This window comes from Lissotriton helveticus, chromosome 5_1, assembly GCF_964261635.1.
Source record: "Lissotriton helveticus chromosome 5_1, aLisHel1.1, whole genome shotgun sequence".
NCBI classification, from domain to species: Eukaryota; Metazoa; Chordata; class Amphibia; order Caudata; family Salamandridae; genus Lissotriton; species Lissotriton helveticus.
Genome location: NC_136065.1, coordinates 1,137,912,877 through 1,137,931,056, shown reverse-complemented (window position 1 = coordinate 1,137,931,056; position 18,180 = coordinate 1,137,912,877). Strand labels below are relative to the sequence as shown.

The 18,180-nt window shown below is 42.6% G+C and overlaps 1 protein-coding gene across 3 annotated transcripts in view; it reads right to left on the bottom strand.

Annotated features, from left to right (window-relative positions):
* Positions 1–17,928, bottom strand: part of PDCD4 (programmed cell death 4) — a 575,316-nt gene extending 557,388 nt beyond the window's left edge. For 2 of the 3 annotated variants that reach the window (XM_078643769.1, XM_078643768.1), the window contains exon 1: positions 17,657–17,928. The gene's annotated coding sequence lies outside the window, so the exon portion shown is untranslated. The remainder of the gene's footprint in view (positions 1–17,656) is intronic. The other variant, XM_078643767.1, reaches the window with a different exon arrangement.
* Positions 17,929–18,180: the final 252 nt, after the last annotated feature.

Below are 18,180 nucleotides of genomic sequence, written 5' to 3'. Positions count from 1 at the left end.
AACCATAATCTTAAATCTCTCTGGGATAGGCTGCGATTTCAAATCTTGCGTTTAAAGATCAGACTGACCCCCCTCGGTACCTGTGCTGCCTTGTGAACCTTGTTCTTCGCGTTTAAAGATCAGTCTGACCCCCTCGGTACCTGTGCTGCCTTGTGAACCTTGTTCTTATTGTTGGGCTGGTAGATGAAAACTGTGCATAACCGCCCATCTCGCAGCAGTGCCGGGTGGATGAAGAGGCGGGGGGGGGGGGGGGGGGGGAGTGGAAGATATCAAGGTCCAAGAGAGCTCCTGCCGGGTGCAGCCTCAAAAAGCACTACTCTCTGCGCCCATCGCCCCATAAGAGCTCGCTGCGGTACAAGGTGTTGCCACCTCTGTCAACAGGAAATGCTGGAGCCCAGGAAAGCAACTTCAGCCTATCGGGCCTGGGGATGTGTCTGATGGTGACGGCCATGTCAGTTGTGGCTGAATCGCAAGGGGGAGTTTCATTATCCGGTGTTAGCGTAGGTTCGTGGTCTCTACATGCCAGCTGCCATATTAAATGTGGACAAAAACCTTACTTGAAAGAGGACGCTAGAAAGCTTCTTTCTCATACAACAACAAACTTACTCTTAATCAGGATGTATTTTATTCGTAGTTTATCAACTTATTTGTTATTGGGGTAGGGGAAAAAGGTACAGCACCAAGATTGATAATAAGTGACGGCGAGATCAACACATTATGTCTGCAGTTGGCAAATCATTTTTCTTACTCATTTCAAATTAACATTTTACGAAAACAGGACACCCTTAAAGATCCCAAGACTGTTTTAGTAACATTTACATATTTAAACTGAATTTCTGCTCACAGCTACGTCGCAGTTACATTTTTAATATGGCCGCTTGCTCCCGACGCACGGTAGAGCCACCGTCACTCAGTGTAATGTTCGGCAGTTTGCAAACGCCTCTGTGCTCTGTGGTGAAGTTCAAGACTCAATCCAACGTGCCCACTGATGACTGAAAGTGGAACTAGCGAGTGTAGCAGGGGATACAAGACTCTCGTATTCGGGGAAACTTTATGCTCTTTGGTTCTTAAAGAGGCAGATATGGCCGTGGACATCACCCTGCTCTTTAAAGCTAGTGTCAAAACAGTGAAGACAAGAAACAAGGCCCTGGACAACAGCAGTAAAGACGAACTCTTCAGGAAGAGGCTAAGGGGGACTTCAATGTTCGAGCCAAGGAGGTGGTGAGTGAATTGACAAGATGCATACTTGAGTTGATTGATGACAAGATTCCCCCCGCCCCCTAAGATACCATTTGTTTTTATTAGTGAGCATTTGTAAAGACTTCGAGCTCTCTTGGCAGCCTAAATGTTGTCTCACGGCTAGAATGCCAACTTTGGAGCTGGGAAACCAAGTTTGGAGCCTCGGGTCGACTCCACATCCTGTGATTCTGGGCACATCACTTAATCTCCCCGTGAGTACCAAAACAAGCATTTGCAATGCAATAGGTCTCGCATTTACGCGAGTTTGAGCTATGGCATTGTAAATGACAATGTCTTTTTTAAGTTTTGGGTTTTAAAACATACATAAAAGGCATTGTCATTTACAATGGCAATAGCTTAAACTCGGGTAAATGCAAGACCTATTGCATTGCAAATGCTTGTTTATTTGGGGTAACTGTCGCATAGGACTCCTTCACTTTTTTCTACACAAGGTACCCATGCCAAATTAATTTGAGTCCTTTTTCCAACATCCTCAGGAAGGGACTGAGAAAATAAGCAAAGTACAGCTAAATTATGAGCTTTGGGAGAAAAATAGCAAAAAAGTGTTGCAGATAAAAGTGTCTGGTTTTTTTACCTAAACAAATGGCACCAATGAACAGTTTTTAAAAACGACTTTTTGACCACAATTTTCGCATTTTGCCTCTTGTTTTGTGGCCTCAACCTCCCTTAAGTTTGAGGTGGAACCTAGTGTGAAATCCATGGGTGATCCAAGAAAGCTATAGATTTCTGTAAAGTAGACACAATTCTGAATTCAGCCAGGGCTCATAAGTGTATATCCCTCAAGGCGTTTCCAAAGAAATAAAGAAAAAGTAGAGTTCAGTGGCACACAACGGACAAGCGAAGAGTGATGCAGAGGGCAGTGGCGCGGCGTAGAGTCGAGTGGCTTAGAGTGCAGCGGCTTTGAGTAGAGTGTAGTGCCGAAGATTGCAGTAGCGCAGAGTAGTGTAGCAGAGAGAGCAGTGGCGCAGAGTACCATGATTCAGAGTAGAGAGCAGTGGCATACAGTGCAGTTGTGTAGAGCGCATTGGCATAGAGTGAAGTGGTTAAGAGTAGAGTGGCAGAGCAGTGGCATTCAGTAGATAGGTTCTTTTAGAGTGAAGTGGCAGAGAGAGGAGTGGTGCAGGATTGAGTGCAATACCGTAGAGGCATAGAGTGTAATGGCATACAGAAAAGTGGTGTAAAGTGCCGTGGCATAGAGTGCAGTGGTGTAAAGTAGATTAGAGTAGAGTAGCATACAGTGGATTGGAGCACAGTGTTGAGTGTTACAGAGTAAAGTGCATTGGCGTAGAGTGCATTGGAGTAGAGTGCAGTCTTGCAGAGTGGCATAGAGTACAGTGGCGTAGAGTGGAGCGGTGCAGAGTATATTGGTGTGGACTACAGTGGAGTGGTGTAGAGTGAAGTGGCGAAGAGTCCACTGGTGTAGAATAGAGTGGCAAAGAGTGCACTGGCATAGAGTAAAGTGGTACAGAGTAGAGAGGCATAGTGTGAATCGGCATAGAGTGCAGTGGCTTAGAGTGAAATGGCGTGAGTTATGCAGTGGCGTGGAGTGGTCTAAAGTGGACTGATGCAGAGTAAAGAGCAGTGGTGTGGATTGGTGCAGTGTAGGGTGGAGTGGCGTAGAGCGGAGTGCACATGGTATGGTAGCGCACTGCCATTATAGACAAGACATTTTCGATTGAAATGATTACTACATTTGCACAGGCATACAGTTTTACTAATAAAACTATACAATGCTCCAACGTAAATCTGTGGAAATTGCGTCACCTGGTGTAATGATTTGTTTTGATCATATTAAAGTATTTATTTCCAATACATTTCAGAAGTAATTTAAAATGTGCTTCATTTGTGCTACTAATTCTGATATATTCAGAAATACTTATACAGTTTATTTAACTGTTGTTGTGTGCTAGAAAAAACCTCTTTCCTACACCCAGCATCCACCAAGATGGTCACATAAATCTTTTCACTATGAAGTCAGAGAAAGAAAAGTAAATAGGTGCCCTCTGAAGAATGCACCTGACATTTGACCTCGGTCTTTGAATGCATAGCAAATGTACAAGATAAAAACAAGATTTAAAGGCCTGTTTTCTGAAAGGGCATTTACAAGAAAAATACAGTAAACATGCTTTAGGCATTAGGAGGGATGAACTGAACCTGGAGAGCCTAAAGCAAATAAAGCCTGCAAATAGAGTGCCACAAAATGTGAGTTACAAAAATGAGTAGGAAAAACAGCAATTTGTTACAATATTTTCATCTGTAAATTTTTGTCCAGATAGCCCATTCACATAAGCAATATACCATTATGTCTGCTAGACTCTTCTGGTTGTAGAGTTGTATACTATTTGTAGGTTCTCCAAGAGCCCAAGGTGCCCAGAACTAACAATGTTTTTTCATGGGGTACTGAGCATAGACAAATTCATATAGTGAAATATGTAAAGTGAAAAATGGGTATCAAGGAAAACCTATGTATTTCTGAAATGGGCACAAGATTTGGAATTCAGGATCAGTGGTTATTTGAAGATCTCTGAATTTATGAGTAAAATTACTATCATATGATTTAGAGGATATTTTTCGAAATGTCTTTTTTTTCTTACTGGCTTGAATTTAGGAGGCACAAATGGAGCGAAAGCCAAATGATAATAACAAATGTTCCACTAGGTTATGCTCCCACAGGTCTTCCGATAAAAATGGCACCTCACTTGTGTGGGTAGGCAAAGTGCCCCTACATTATACCACTCAAAACACTTTTCCGTAAAATGGGTAGCTATGGATTTTGAAACCCATCAAACTTGCACATTTTTGTAAAACTAGACACATGGGGGAATCCAAGGTGGGGGAATCCAGGGTGTGGGAACTTGAGAGGCTCTCACCAGGTTTTTGATTACCTCAAATCCCTTGCAAACCTCATACTTTGACCCAAAAAAAAGCACACAAACAACACACACACTCATTTTCCTCACATTTCTGTGATTGAAAGTTCTGGAATCTGTTGGGAGCCTCAACCGTTCTTCCCCCCAGCATTCCATCAGGTCTCCCAATAATAATGGCACCTTAGGTGGGGAGATAGTGTAGGTGTCAGCCACTGGCTGAAACCCTTACCCAAGGGGTTAAGAGAAACATGGTTTTCAAAGTAACATACACGTTAAGCCTAGTTTAAGTGCGATGTTGACTAAATATTTTATTAAATAACATTTCTGCCGATCTGTTGCAGTTACAGACAAAAGTGTTTTGATCATCTTATAACTTTTTACATCACTGATTCTACTGCAAGCCTTGTTCAAAGTCATTTCTTGATATGGGAAGGAATTAAAACAGAGGATTAGTAGCACGTAAAAGTGAATTGTTTGCTATATGTTCTAATCTTGATCCAGTCATTTTCTGTACAGAGTTCCACATACATGAACCGCAACCTCTGGCTGTAACTTGTACAGAACTGTATATTGTCAGATAGGACGGGAAAATCCTGGCCACCATAGCAGTACCCTCTGTTTGGAAACTCCATGTACCACTGTGAATAAATGACACTGTTGAGAAGTATAATGTTCCAAGTAGTTTGCTATCCCTGTACTACAGATGTTGCCTATTGCTAGCTGTACAAACTCAGTCTTGATTCCTATATATATGCTTCAAATGTATAATGTAACAAATGTTAATTCTGGTTCAAATATAAAATCACTTGTCTTGATCTTCCGTGTGTCTTACGAAAGAGGTTAAATCACGTGCCAGCAGTTTTTCATATAAATGTTCCCTTGTAGACCCAATCCCTCAAAGTACTGACCTCTCCAATGAAACAGGGTTTTTTATGTGGACCATAAGAGAATAGAAGTACGAAGGTATCTAGGATGAACATTCTGCAAGTATCCGACTATTAAGTCAGAGATGAAGCACTTACCGTCTTTCACAAGAAAGGTAGGCTTTTGTTGGTCTTGGTAACAACTGTTTGGGATGCAATTAAATTTATCAAAGCACAATGTATATGATAGTTGACAAATAATTTCATCTCCTCAATCATAATGCTTGTTTAGCACGACAATGGTCTGTTGCCAGGTTCTCTTATCACTAGATTATTTGTTATTTTTTAGACTATCGGTTTCTTGTACTTCTGTTAATTTAAGCATTTAGCAGAAAGCTTATTTCCAAACAAGTAACATCCTTCGTCATTTTTATCAATAATTATCATTATTGTTACCCAATGCAAGATGGAAATTAATCTAGACTTCCGTTTTAGGCCACTGTTTCACTCAAATCCCCAATTATCTCCAAATCAGACAAAAGAGAAGTAACCTCTGATGGGCTCATCACTTTCTTGTTTAGAAGACAGTAAACCTCAAGTCAGCATGCCCTAACTATTTCCTACAATGATTTCAAGAAAGTATCTTTCATGTTAACAAAATAGGTTTCAGCATTTTTTCGAAACTCAAACTCGTATAAATCAATATGGAAGTAAACTCACAAGATGGTCTGAGATAAAAAATACTAAAAACTTCTGCTAAGTACATTGGTTTCATTTAGGTTTCTTAGGACAAACCTTTGCAATGTTTTTTTTGTTGGGCTTAGTATGTATTTGTTTCTAAATCAATCTTGTTAACTTATGCCAATTTCAGAAGTATTGAGACCCAATGCAGTGGCCTTCCTTTTCTCATGATGTGGTTTAAACACGGACGCCTTTTTTTTTATGCTCTTGAGAAGCAAAGGAGCGGGTGGGAGGGGCACAACAAAGAGCAGGCACAGGGGGCCAATGGCCCAATGGACTGGGGGGCGGGTGTGATTCAAGATTTTAATTTAGACCTCAACTGAGGTCAACAAATACAGAACACATTAATTTAAAAAACAACTATAATACACTTTAGAAAACTCTTTAAGATTTTGTACAAGTTGTAACAAACAAATTCATCAGGTGGCGATTTGCATATAATACTTAAACCTTGTGCAGAGGAGACATTATATCTAAAGCAAATTGGCTTTATATACCGGCTCTGGGCCTCTACCAGGATCGGATTTGGACAAACTAACAATATGTGAAGTAGATCCTGCACTCCTTTGCACAAATCACAGATTCCGGTTGTATTTTTCTGGTTATTCCATTTGGATGTATGTACTTTTAATGGAAGGATTCCTAACTGCAATAAAAGAATAGAGTAATATTTTAGTTTGGAGCAGTGTTCCACAGCCAGATTGAAGCTTATTCTTGGAGTCAAATTCTTCAAGAAAAGCTTCAAATGTGCTGGAGTCCAAGATTCTAAGAGTGGTAATGTGCGGTGAGACAATTTAAGAGCTATACTAAGATTCTTGTTAAAAGTGTACTGCGACGACCAACCTCTAAAAACCTCCTATTTTAAAATGTTCCTTAAAGATCTAGAGTCGGCATAAACAAGATTATATGGCCATCTTACATTAGATATAGCTCTAGCGTAAGAACTAACTAAAGAGAACTCGAGGGGAGGGGTTGAGCGTGCACCAAGTAATGAAGTCCAGAAAGTCAATAGTACGTTTTAAAATAAGCTTACTTTAAAACGCAATGTTGACTTTCTGGACATCATTACTTGGCGCAAGCCCAACCCCTCCCCTCCTTAGGATCTGATCTACAGAGGCATCACTTGACGGCTGGTGCCAGGGCTGGTTGCGCAAAGACCCCTGCTACAATTGAAACTAGCGCGAGGTGCACAAACAGTAGTCCGCCATCAAAGTATCTTTGTTTATTAAAGATAACTCGAGGCGAAGTGCTTGGACTGGGACAGCTGGATTACTTTTTAGCAATTTACATAAAAGATTCCCTTCTCTCACTTCTACTGGATGCCAAGTTTTAATCCATATATATATTCGAGGGCGTAGGATAAAATAGGAGGAATTTTCATGCGAATAACCTCTAATAAGGGTTGGAAATGTCTATTCCCAGTGGAAGAGTATAGTCTCTGCAGTGCACCAGCATGGGGCATCTGCATTACGCCCAACATACTGAAAGTGAGGGGAATTTTGTAGAGTTAACTTATGACAATTTCAGAAGTATTGAGACCCAATGCAGTGGTCTTCCCTTTCTCTTGATGTGGTTTAAACACTGATGCCTTTTTGTTTTTATTCTCTTCAGAAAAGCAAAGTAGCGGGTGGGAGGGGCACAACAAAGAGCAGGCATAGGGGGTCACTGGCACAATAGACTGGTGGGGCGGAGGTTTATAAAAATATGAAGAAAGCCAAGTAGGACGAAGCAAAGAAGGGCTGGGGAGAGTAGGGAGCAACATGAAGTATTATGTGGTGGGGGCAGGTGGTAAAAAGCAACACATGAAGGAGCAAGCAGCAAGTGGAGGGAGCAACTCAGAGATGGGGTGTGGGTATTTGGTGGCGAGGAAGCTGCATGAGGGAGAGATGCTGAAATAACATGCACTCTCATGGCATGCATATAGAACAAATATAACACCCAAAATGTGAGCGGTGGAAGGATACAAGTCGCCAATTAAATGGATGGTAAAGAGACTATTCTCTAGGGGAAGGGCAAATGCAAAACAAGGAAGGCAAACCAACTCTGAAGCAAGCAAATAAGTGACAATAAAGCCAACCAACGGTAAGCAGTGGGTGGGGTCTTAGCCCACTATAGGTTTTTGGTACGGGCCACAAACAGCTTTTGCCTATTAGATAGTTAAAAGCTGTCTAGTTGGGGAGACTAAAAAATGAAGCTCACCACCCTTGGTAGTTCCAACACATGCTAGAGAACAAGTCCTAGGTAGCATGTGCTATGTCACCCAAGAGAGACTCCATCACAGGGCCCAATGAACACAACCATGCTCTAGTCACAACCTCTTTGATGCATGAGACGAAAACCAACCTCCCACTTCCTGGAGTGCACAGATGGTATGCCTATAGTGTCTAGCCAACAAACCACAAATGTACACACTAGAGCATGGCTCAGAAACATACAATCATGCAAGTGGAAAACGACATTAGACCAAATAACTGAATAACATATCCACTACTCAAATTACTTCATTCTTTTTTTTTACTATACTAATTTTCAACAGTAATCCTTTTTGGGTTCCCGAGTGGCGTGCTACTCGCCAGAAAAGCGATTTAACACCCATCAGGGGTAACAAGTGCTATATGAATGCAAATATTTCTTCCCCTTTTATCCCTCCGCTATCCTTCTCACTCCAAGTAACTGACTAATATCCACCACTGAAATTACTTCATATTTCACCATATTAGTTCACCAATAATCCTTTGTAGGCTTCCTGAATAGCGTGCGTCAATAAGCGCTATATAAATACAAACCTTTGTCCTCCTCTATCCTTCTGCTATCGTTCCAAATCCAAATAACTGACTAATCTATCCACCACTTAAAATGTACTTGATTGTTTCACTATACTAATTCAACACTAATCCTCTATGGGTCCCGGAGTAGCGTGCTACTCGCCGAAAAAGCGCTTCGATGCCTCGTCAGGGGTAGTAAGTGCGATATAAATGCAATTACAATAGTGAGTTTCTGTTATAGCATGGTGAGAACTGACATTGCAAATACAATTTCCTAAAAAAAGTCATATCATGCTACAACATGGCCACCGTCAAGTGGCAGCGCAAAAAATATATAAAAAATTATAATAAAGTTAAACGTTTTATGGTTAGTTTAACGGCTGCTTAACTCAGGTGTGGCAAACATGTATCTCATATCCAAGTAATCAACTTCCGCACAAAGCTCCCTTTTAGCTTCCTGCAAAGAGGGACATCATGTGGCCCACAGTGGGTCACACAATTGGTCTCAACTAGTAATTATAAAGGAGTATGTAAACCGTATAGCACTACACTATCACTTAAATGGCAAGACAAAGACACATGACTACAGAAACACTGTTGCATTTGCTTCAAATCAGAGGTCTGATCATCTTTTGCTATTTTGCAAACTTTCCCTTAAACTTACATGTGCTATCATTCATACCAATCCACTTCAGTTTGAGAAACCCTTATTCAAGACTTGAAAAATACCTACATAGACATGTCCAGCGTAACCGAACACAATTAAAGGAAACACAATTCCAATTCTGACAACAGTCACATTGTGACATCTCAAGATAACCACAGTGAGATGATAAAGTGCCTCCAATAAGCTACCTCACAACAAGCATTGGGAACGCCAATAGGTCTGACCCATGTGCTCTTGGCTTTGCCATGGTCTTTTAGGTGGTCTTCATGTTGTAGAGCATCATGGTAATATATTATTTTAAAAGAAAAAGTTATTGCTATGATGCAGGAAGATAAAAAAAAGTGTTTTACTCATGGTGAGCATGTGTGGGGAGCAACACAGAGAGAAGGGTAAGGGAGGGAAAACACATGGACAACAGGAGGGAAAAGGCAAGATGGACCATGGGCCAAAAATGACAACAGGGAAGGAAAAGCAACAAAGACATGGTGGTGTGGGTGTGAAGAAAAAAATAAAATAGTACTTCAATCACAGCTCCAGCCAACATGGTAAATATTAGCCAGGCTCCAAGCCTCTTGATGCATTCAATATCTCTAGCAAGCGAGAGCGCTTGCACGGTCGCAAGTGAGATCTAATAAGAGGTGGCATCAGAGCTGCTGTCTAATGCTTAAAGCAAGGCACTAGACCAGTTACCTTTGTTTTAGCTGCAGATGTGTGCTTACAGCAAAACAACTTTTAGAATCAATCAATCAAAAAGAAAAACACACAAACCCAGAGACACACACACACCAACAAAACAATTGCTAAAATGTTGGTTATGAAAGATCTGTGAAAATCACCTCCAAGATGTGTACAGTCCAAGCAGAACATTTCTCAGATACATCCTCGACTGTTCCCTTTTATTTTAATCGTTGTGTGATATATATTGAGATATGTGTAGACTGAGAAACAGCTTGGCATATATTTACGATACATCATTTTTATTTTCCCCACTTTGTAACTAAATGCGATCAGGTGGGTTATTGGGTGTCCCTCCACACCTAATAAACCCATTCTCAACTTCGATGTCTGATCGGTGTGTCTTAATTGGGTGTAGAATGCAAGTGTCACATTTCAGATGTTAACAGCAGTTATGCTAGTGGAGACAAGACTAACTGAAAGTTTAATTTAGCCCGAACTCTCGGAGGATAACACACAAAACAACTAACAAATATGGAGACTCAATAGTTCTGAACAGCGGATGCCCAGACCCTTGCCTGTTTTAAAAGTACGCTACTCACCCACCGTGTATGGACTAGACTAGAGTAAGACACAGACATGCACGATTGAAAGTACCTTTTCTGTCAAGTGAAATGGGGGGGGGAGGTGGCATCACACTACCCTTCACCACAGCACCTCCTTTGCTCTTTACGTGAAGGTAAAGAATGTGGGAAAGGTTAAGAATTTGCGGTGACACAATGTAAAAGTAGACTTCACACCTTGTATTTTATGTGTTCATAGATGAATCGAACAGCAAGCTTCCCCTCTTCAGCAATACAATCCTAATTTTCAGACCTCATTATAGCAAATATTTAAGTTTCAGTGCTTTTTTGTTCATCTAATTCAGTTCTGCAAAATGCTGAAAGGCGCGTTTTCTCTTGTTGTAGAGTGGACCGGAGCTTGGAACAATTAGCATGTTAATTGCCTATGAGCTCCTGCATCCTACCGCCAATTTGATAAACAGTTTTTATTATTACCACAACCAAATATGTTCATTTTGACCGTACAACTTGCGGACCTGCTTTCCTATACAGGTTTCATCATCTGATCAAAATCATTATATTGTGGACAAATTGTTGCAAGTCGTCGTACCTCAAATTGTAAATGTGTTAATGTAAAAATAAAATAACTACATTCTGCTGTCAAGCAGTAAGTACCATGTTATCCCTCTCCTCATAATATTCAGACTTTCTTCTGCGTTTTCAAACACATCACTTGCAGACAGTAAAGTTCTGGTTACAGCACCTAGAGACCAAGACACTCCGGATAACATACAAACCTTAACACATAACTTTGATGGGAAAAGATACTTGTGTCAACCCATCAAGTTATCTTGTTTCCACTTGAACTGCAGGATACATGCTGCTGGAGAAAACAGACAGAGCTGGGTTTTTTTAAATATTGAAGGCTTGAACCTGAACGGGACGGCTTCTTCGGCAAATGTTCCTCGCCAATATTTCTGACAGTCGTTCTCAAGCTCTTTTATACACGTCAATGTTCTACCAGACTTGAAAGACATCTATAATAGTCAGGGAATTAAGTGGGCCGAGTCTCAAGGGGTCTGAGCACCGGCAGTTTTTTAAAGGGGGCCTCGAAACGGGTGTCTATCCGGCTCGGTTTTGTGCCCAGGCACAGGCGGTCAGTTTTCTTCTGGACTGCAGCGACAGCTGGCACATGTGCGCATGCTCACACTGCTCACTAGTGGAGAAGTTACGGCATGACGTCATGCCAGATGAGCGTTGTAGGGGAAGGAAAATCCTTTAAAGAGGGTCATTTTCTCTCTGGGTTTCCCTTCTCTTTTTAAAACTCAGGAGCAGCAACATTGCTGTGGTGTCACCAGGGCTTTAAGTGGAAGCTTTTTCAATATTATATACAAGACTTGTTGTAGGTATGTTACTTGTTGTATTATATATCTCGATGTAATGACAGAAACAGTAAAATACCAGACCGGTGACCCACTATGCTAAGCACAGATTTTTAGCTTAGGTGTTTAAGCCACGCCCTTAATTACATTGGCCACACCCTCTGAGAGACCGACCAGTTTTTTCCTCCCACTTAAAGCCCTGATAATAGTCATTATTTTGCAGAATACCATGCGCCAGTCTACCCACTCCCCTAAAACTCTGAGCCCCCACTCACTCCAACTCCCCCCCCAAACACACACACACACACACACACACACACACACACACACACACACACACACACACAGGGCTTTAAGTGGGATAAAAAAGGGGGTCTCTCAAAGGGGCCTGGCCAATATATTTAAGGGCATGGCTTAAAAACACATGAGCTAAAAATCTGTGTTTAGCATAGTCTGCTGCCTGACAGGTATTTTGCTGTTTCTCTCATTGCATCCAGATGTAGGATACAACAAGTAACATCATACCTACCACAAGTCAGGACTATTGCCTTTGTCAGTGGTTATTAGTTGCATAAGATAAATAAGCAGCAACTATGGCTTGTATATAATATTGAAGAAGCTTCGATTTAAAGGCCTGGCGACACCACGATAATGTTGCGGCACCTGAGTTTCAAAAAGAGAAGGGAAATCTAGCGAAAATGCCTCTTTAGGGATTTCCCTTCCCCTACAACCCTCACCTGGCAGACCTAACTTCTCCACCAGTGAGAAGTGAGCACGCACACATCGATGTGCCTGCTGTCACTGCAGTCCATGAAAAAAAAAAACGGATTGCCTGTGCCAGGCACAAAATAGAGCCCGATAGAGACCTGTTTTGAAGGCCCCCTTTATGAAACTGCCGGTGCTCAGCACAGGTGAGACCCGGCCCACTTAAAGCCCTGCACTAAGATACCATCCCTAGAGGGATACACTGCATGCTTGTTGGGAAATCTCAACCTAGTGCCAGACCACCGCCCCCAAAACTCGTGCTGCTCGGGGTGGAACCTCCCATAAAATCCCACTCCCACTCCCGTAACAGCACTGCCCAGCACACTGCCTCGCCGGGGTATCTCCCAGCCCCAATAAATCTCACACACTAAAATACCCTAGTTATAAACAGTGTTATTAGCAGTTAAAAAACGCTTAATTTGTTATTCATTTCTGGCACCTAAATGTGTTTAAGAAACTTGCCACGGGCTTACAGGATCAGACTGCACATCGACAAACCTAGTACTCAGATGATGCCAAAAGGGAGTCCAGTCTGGGAATAAACATAGGGTAACACATACTGACAAATTTAAAATTCACATACTTATAAATTGTATGCTCGGGAGCAGAAGCCTTACAAGTTCGAGGACAGAGGACTCCAACTGCACAGGCTCAAAGGCCGCAGGATTACTGACTTGATTACACTCTAACTGGGCAAAATCTAGGAAACCGCAGTGTTGAGGACTGTACATTCAGAGGCTGTGATTCACAAGTTCAGTCACCGCAGACACAGAGTCCAGACGCAATCATATTTTGTTCTTAAATGTAAAACAATGAGACTACAGCCTAAAGGGCCACTAATCACAGGCAGGTGATAGTAGGCCCGTAGACAACACACATAACAAAAGACTCCTAGCTATATGAATCCATTTCATTACCTCGGATGCAGCACGTGCATCACCTTCCCTCATACGAACTTAGAAGAGGTCTAGTAAACAACCATAACCTGGACATTGCACGTTAATCGTGCCACTGAACTCCAGCGTTTCCTACACCAAATTTTAGATCAGGAAGATTCCATTTTTGGGACGCGTGTGGCTCCACCACTATGTTCACTAACATCGGAGTACATAGGACCAGTGTATAAAATGTGCAGGTACCATGTATCTGCACTTCTTTGATTAGAAAGGGAGAGTACCGGTACCTCTCTGAACGGGTGCAATACTTTTAATAAGAGTGTGGCACTTCTTAGTAGCAATCAGGTACTCTTTGATGCCGAGTACCTGCACTTTTTATTTTTTCATTTCAACCACAGCATAGCACATGTATTTGTATAGCACACATTTACCCCTTGGGGTAGCTTGCCACTGAATAACAGATGTTTCTTGTTACCCAACTCAGCAGTACTAATTGTATCAATCTCGGAAGGACGAAAGGCTCTTTGATCCTGCAGGAATTTGAGTCTGATCTATCTCGAAAGGTTCTGTGATCTTGCAGGAATTTGAGTGTGTGACCTCTCTTAGTCAAACAGGTTGTAAGTGGATGCATGCATTAGCCAACTGAGTCCAGAGGTGGAAGTGGGTTGGTTCTGAGGAGCTTAACAGGCCCATACATTTTTTTTAATTATTTGACCAAAACTGTTTGCCAAATTAATGTTCAAAGACAGCCAATCCAGGGAAGTTAATTTCAAAAGTTGAGATGCAATGTAAATAAGTACTTTGCTGTAGGATTACTTAAAACCATTAAAAGTGTGCAAACAGTACAGGATAAGTACATGGTTGTTATAAAAACATATTCGAAATAAGTTAATTCCTAGCAAAAACTATTAAGATGATAACAGTTCTCAGTGCTGCAAACAGTTTTCTTAATATTTTCTTTTTTTAAATCAGTTAGTTCATAAAGTGGTAAAAGGAATAAAAACTTCCCATGCAGCAACACAGGGTATTTCAAAGCACAAACATTTTTAAGTGTGAGGATCAAAGTGTTCCAATCTGCAGCCAGAGCCTTAAGACTGATATGGCTGGAGCAAAGTCAATTGTACATTCGACTTACTGCGCCTTGCTACCGGCCAGTGTAATAGCCAGCCGTTGGGCGGGGCCTCGACTGCTTGCCCGTTAACAATAGACGGGCTTGGTATATAAATTTCCCGAGTTTGCCCATCTCCGCCCTTCTTTCAGGGAGGATAAGTGTTGTGCATCATTAACCATGCAGGTGCCAAGCTGAAGAAAAAGAGGTCTCGCAAGTGTGCAGCGGGCAAAGTGCAGTGCCGGGCAACAAAATATTATATAAGCCAGCGATTCCCTTCTGTAATCACACAGTCTGCAACGTGTAATATTTTAAAGAGATTTCTAGGCCGGGTTCAGTTCCTTGATTTGAAGTGTCACCAGTCTGGCCCATAGTATGTGTTTTTAACCACATTTTCCTAATGCCTAGTGTAAAGGTGTGGTTTGCATGGCTGATTTATTTGGGGAACCATTAGGGAAGTGTGTAGGTTCCTCGCTTATAGCGTTTTAAGGCCCCTTTCATGTGCACAGAGTTGCAGTTGCTTTTTTTATCGCCAATGTGATAGCTGTGTATGAGGTTGTATCTGGGGCCCAGTTCTCCACTGAGAGGTGCAGGGTTTCCACTGCGGCTTTAAGATCAATGGACCAGGGATTGTTCTTGCTTTCAAAGTTTGACTTATTACTGCCTTCATCGTATTCTCGAGTGAAGCAGTTGTCTGCTAAAAGTGTTAATCTAAGGCAGCCATGCACTTGATTTTTTGATTTAGGAGGTCAAATTAGAGTCTAATCAAAATGTTTCTTGTGTAGGAGGGGGTTTCAACACTCACTTGTACCCCGTGCATTGGAGCTCATCATGTTCAGCAGCCAGCATACCTAATAAGGCTTGTTGTGCGTAGTTTACAGATGGCAGAAGTTTATCCCTGAGCACGCTACTGATGGCCATGATCATTAGACTGTCAAGGGTGTTATTTAGTTTACAGAGGGCATGTGTGACCATCTTTCCTTTGTTCTTCATATTTTGTAGATGCATGTTCGGTTTGCCAGCTTCACTCAATCATACCCCAAGATAGTTGAAGTTTAGTACACAGTCGAGCCTCTGTGAACCCAGCCTCCATTTCTTAACCCTTTCTTTTGGGTAGTGCCCATGCATCACAGATTATGAGTGACAGCCAAATGGGCGAGATAAGAAAGGGTGACAATGGTGTCCGCTGTTGATCCTCCTTAACGGAATCTTTTGGTAAAAAGGCAACATGCCCTCAGCGGAGGCCCAGTTTGCTTCTGCAGGAGTATTCTAGCGTGGGCTTTCCCCTCTATGTCAAGCAGTGCTATAAGCCTGTCGTTTTTGGGGTTGGTGTTGTCTTACTTAAAGACGTGCTGCAAGAGGGAAACCTTCCAGGAGTCCAGGACATCTTCGTGTTGTCTGCATTTGCCATACAACGGGCAAGCAGTGTGGCCCAGAACTGTGTGTCTTTTCTAAATAATGACACTGGGACCTGGTACTTTATGATCTTTTTCAAGACCATATCGACCGTTGAGATGCCTCAGCTGAAGTGGAAGGGAGGAAATCTCCTGTGCTATGAAGCAGAGGGAGGGAAAGGCACCTAAACAGGAAACAAGCCTACTTGCCAGGGTGCCTGAAAGAAAAGTAGATGTGCACAATTGGTTAATCTGCAAATGAAGCTTTGTGATGGAAAAGACGTATTCTTTTTGAGAGGGAATAGTAATTTGACCAGCTGAGATGTGGAGTGCATGCTTTTAATGGACAGTTCTAAAAAAAAAAAAAAAAGTGTCCACTAGGTACAGTCTGGATATTACCAAGAACTATATTTAGGGAGCACTTTTTAAAAATCTTAAACTCAGATAAGGTTGCCCTTTTTGTGCAGGTCATCTTATACTGGGTAAACCGTGTTTACAACAAATCTTTTACCCCGTAGGGAATCACAACGCAGCCGTTATAACGACCGCGTTGTGATTCCGCATAACATTACTCCGCAAGTAAGAACAACGACTTGTGGAGGGGGAGGGTGGGAGGTGTTGGATTTAAAATCCAACACCTTCCCTAGTGTCCGCACAGACTGGAGTTGGAATAGTAAATTATACTATTCAACTTCCAGCGCCCCCCCCCTCCGCAAGTCGTTGCTACGACTTGCGGAGTAATGGTATGCGGAATCACAAGGTCGTTGTAACAACTGCGTTGTGATTCCCTGCAGGGTAAAAGGATGCAGGATTTAATGGTATATTCCTTATACTGCGCGTAATGACTTGCAAGTTCACAGTGCTTTCTGTCACAGGCTGGGACCTCATAACACTAAAATGACTCCAGCCAATATTTGCGACTGCACCAACCAGAATTTAATTCTGTGACTCTGTTACACATGTGCGCTGATCACATTATCCAATTAAGGGTTTGTTAGGTAAATGAGTACATCTCTCCCCGAGTAGTTTAACTTCCTCTTCTTTTAAAGTATGCAATCTTTTATATGCAGTTACCTGAAGGTGAACGACCAACAAAATAGATTATTTAGTTGCTACTGTGATCCGGACCCACACTCACTGACCTTGTCCCCACTGCACTCAGGGTTACAGTTCCCATACTTTTTTTAATGCACCTCTACCACCAAACCAGACCACTGACATCTACCCGTGCTTAGAGTCTACTTTCAGAGAGATCTGAAGACCGCGAGTCCTCTCAATAACGACAAACTCCTTGAACTAAGACTCAGAGAGCACAGATCAGATGCAACTAAATCACAGGCTACGTGGTTACAGTTAATACCAAAAAGTTAATACCAAAATCTCCTGCCTCCAAGCACCCATTCAGAGATTCAGTAATCAGGTGCACAAGATAAACTCAAGTGCCACAGACATGGAGGGAGCCAAGGAGCTCGCAGATGCTTTGACAGTTCAAATGCGGTTCAAGTTCTCATTAGTAATGCCAAAACACTGCGCAGGCTGCACGCTCTAGTCCACGCTGAGGCGCTGCAGCCATTTCCTGAGTGCGCAACTGCTGCTCCCTCACGACTTACCCCCAGTTCTCACCCCAACCGCAGGATTCTAGAATATTCGCATAGAATCCGGCTCCCGTCCCCTCCTCTCATAGCACCCCCAACCCTCAGCACTTACCGCTCTCGCCCGGTCCACACTCTCAGCCTGCGTCTCTCCTCCCTTCCGCTTGGTTTGTTTTTGTTTTGAAGGCCGTATTTATTTTGTCCAGCTTCCACCCTGTAACGCTGCCGAGCCACCCGGGGATTGGGTGAGAGGATGTGTGGGAGGGTGAGAGTAGTCCAATCGGGAAGGGGGCAGCGAGGGTGGCGAGGAGGGGCCTAGGGTCGGTGTGCGGCTCGACTCCCAGGGCCCTCCCTCTGAGGCGACTGCGTGAGCGCGGCCGCCGCTGCGACAGTGACGTGCGCGCGTATGTGACACGGCGGTGGCATTTCTTCGGTTTGTTTCAAGCATGCGCATAGTTCATTGCGTGCGCCTGCGCAGCCTTAGCATTGTGCGTCGTATGTGAGCTTTATGTGCTCATAGCGGCCAGGTTCTTAGTTTCCATTTGTGTGACAGTTTCATATGTTCAGGGTGCTTATGTGAGAAACTGCAAGGCCTTGTGAGTGACACGTATTCAGAAGTAGAACATAACATTTATTTAC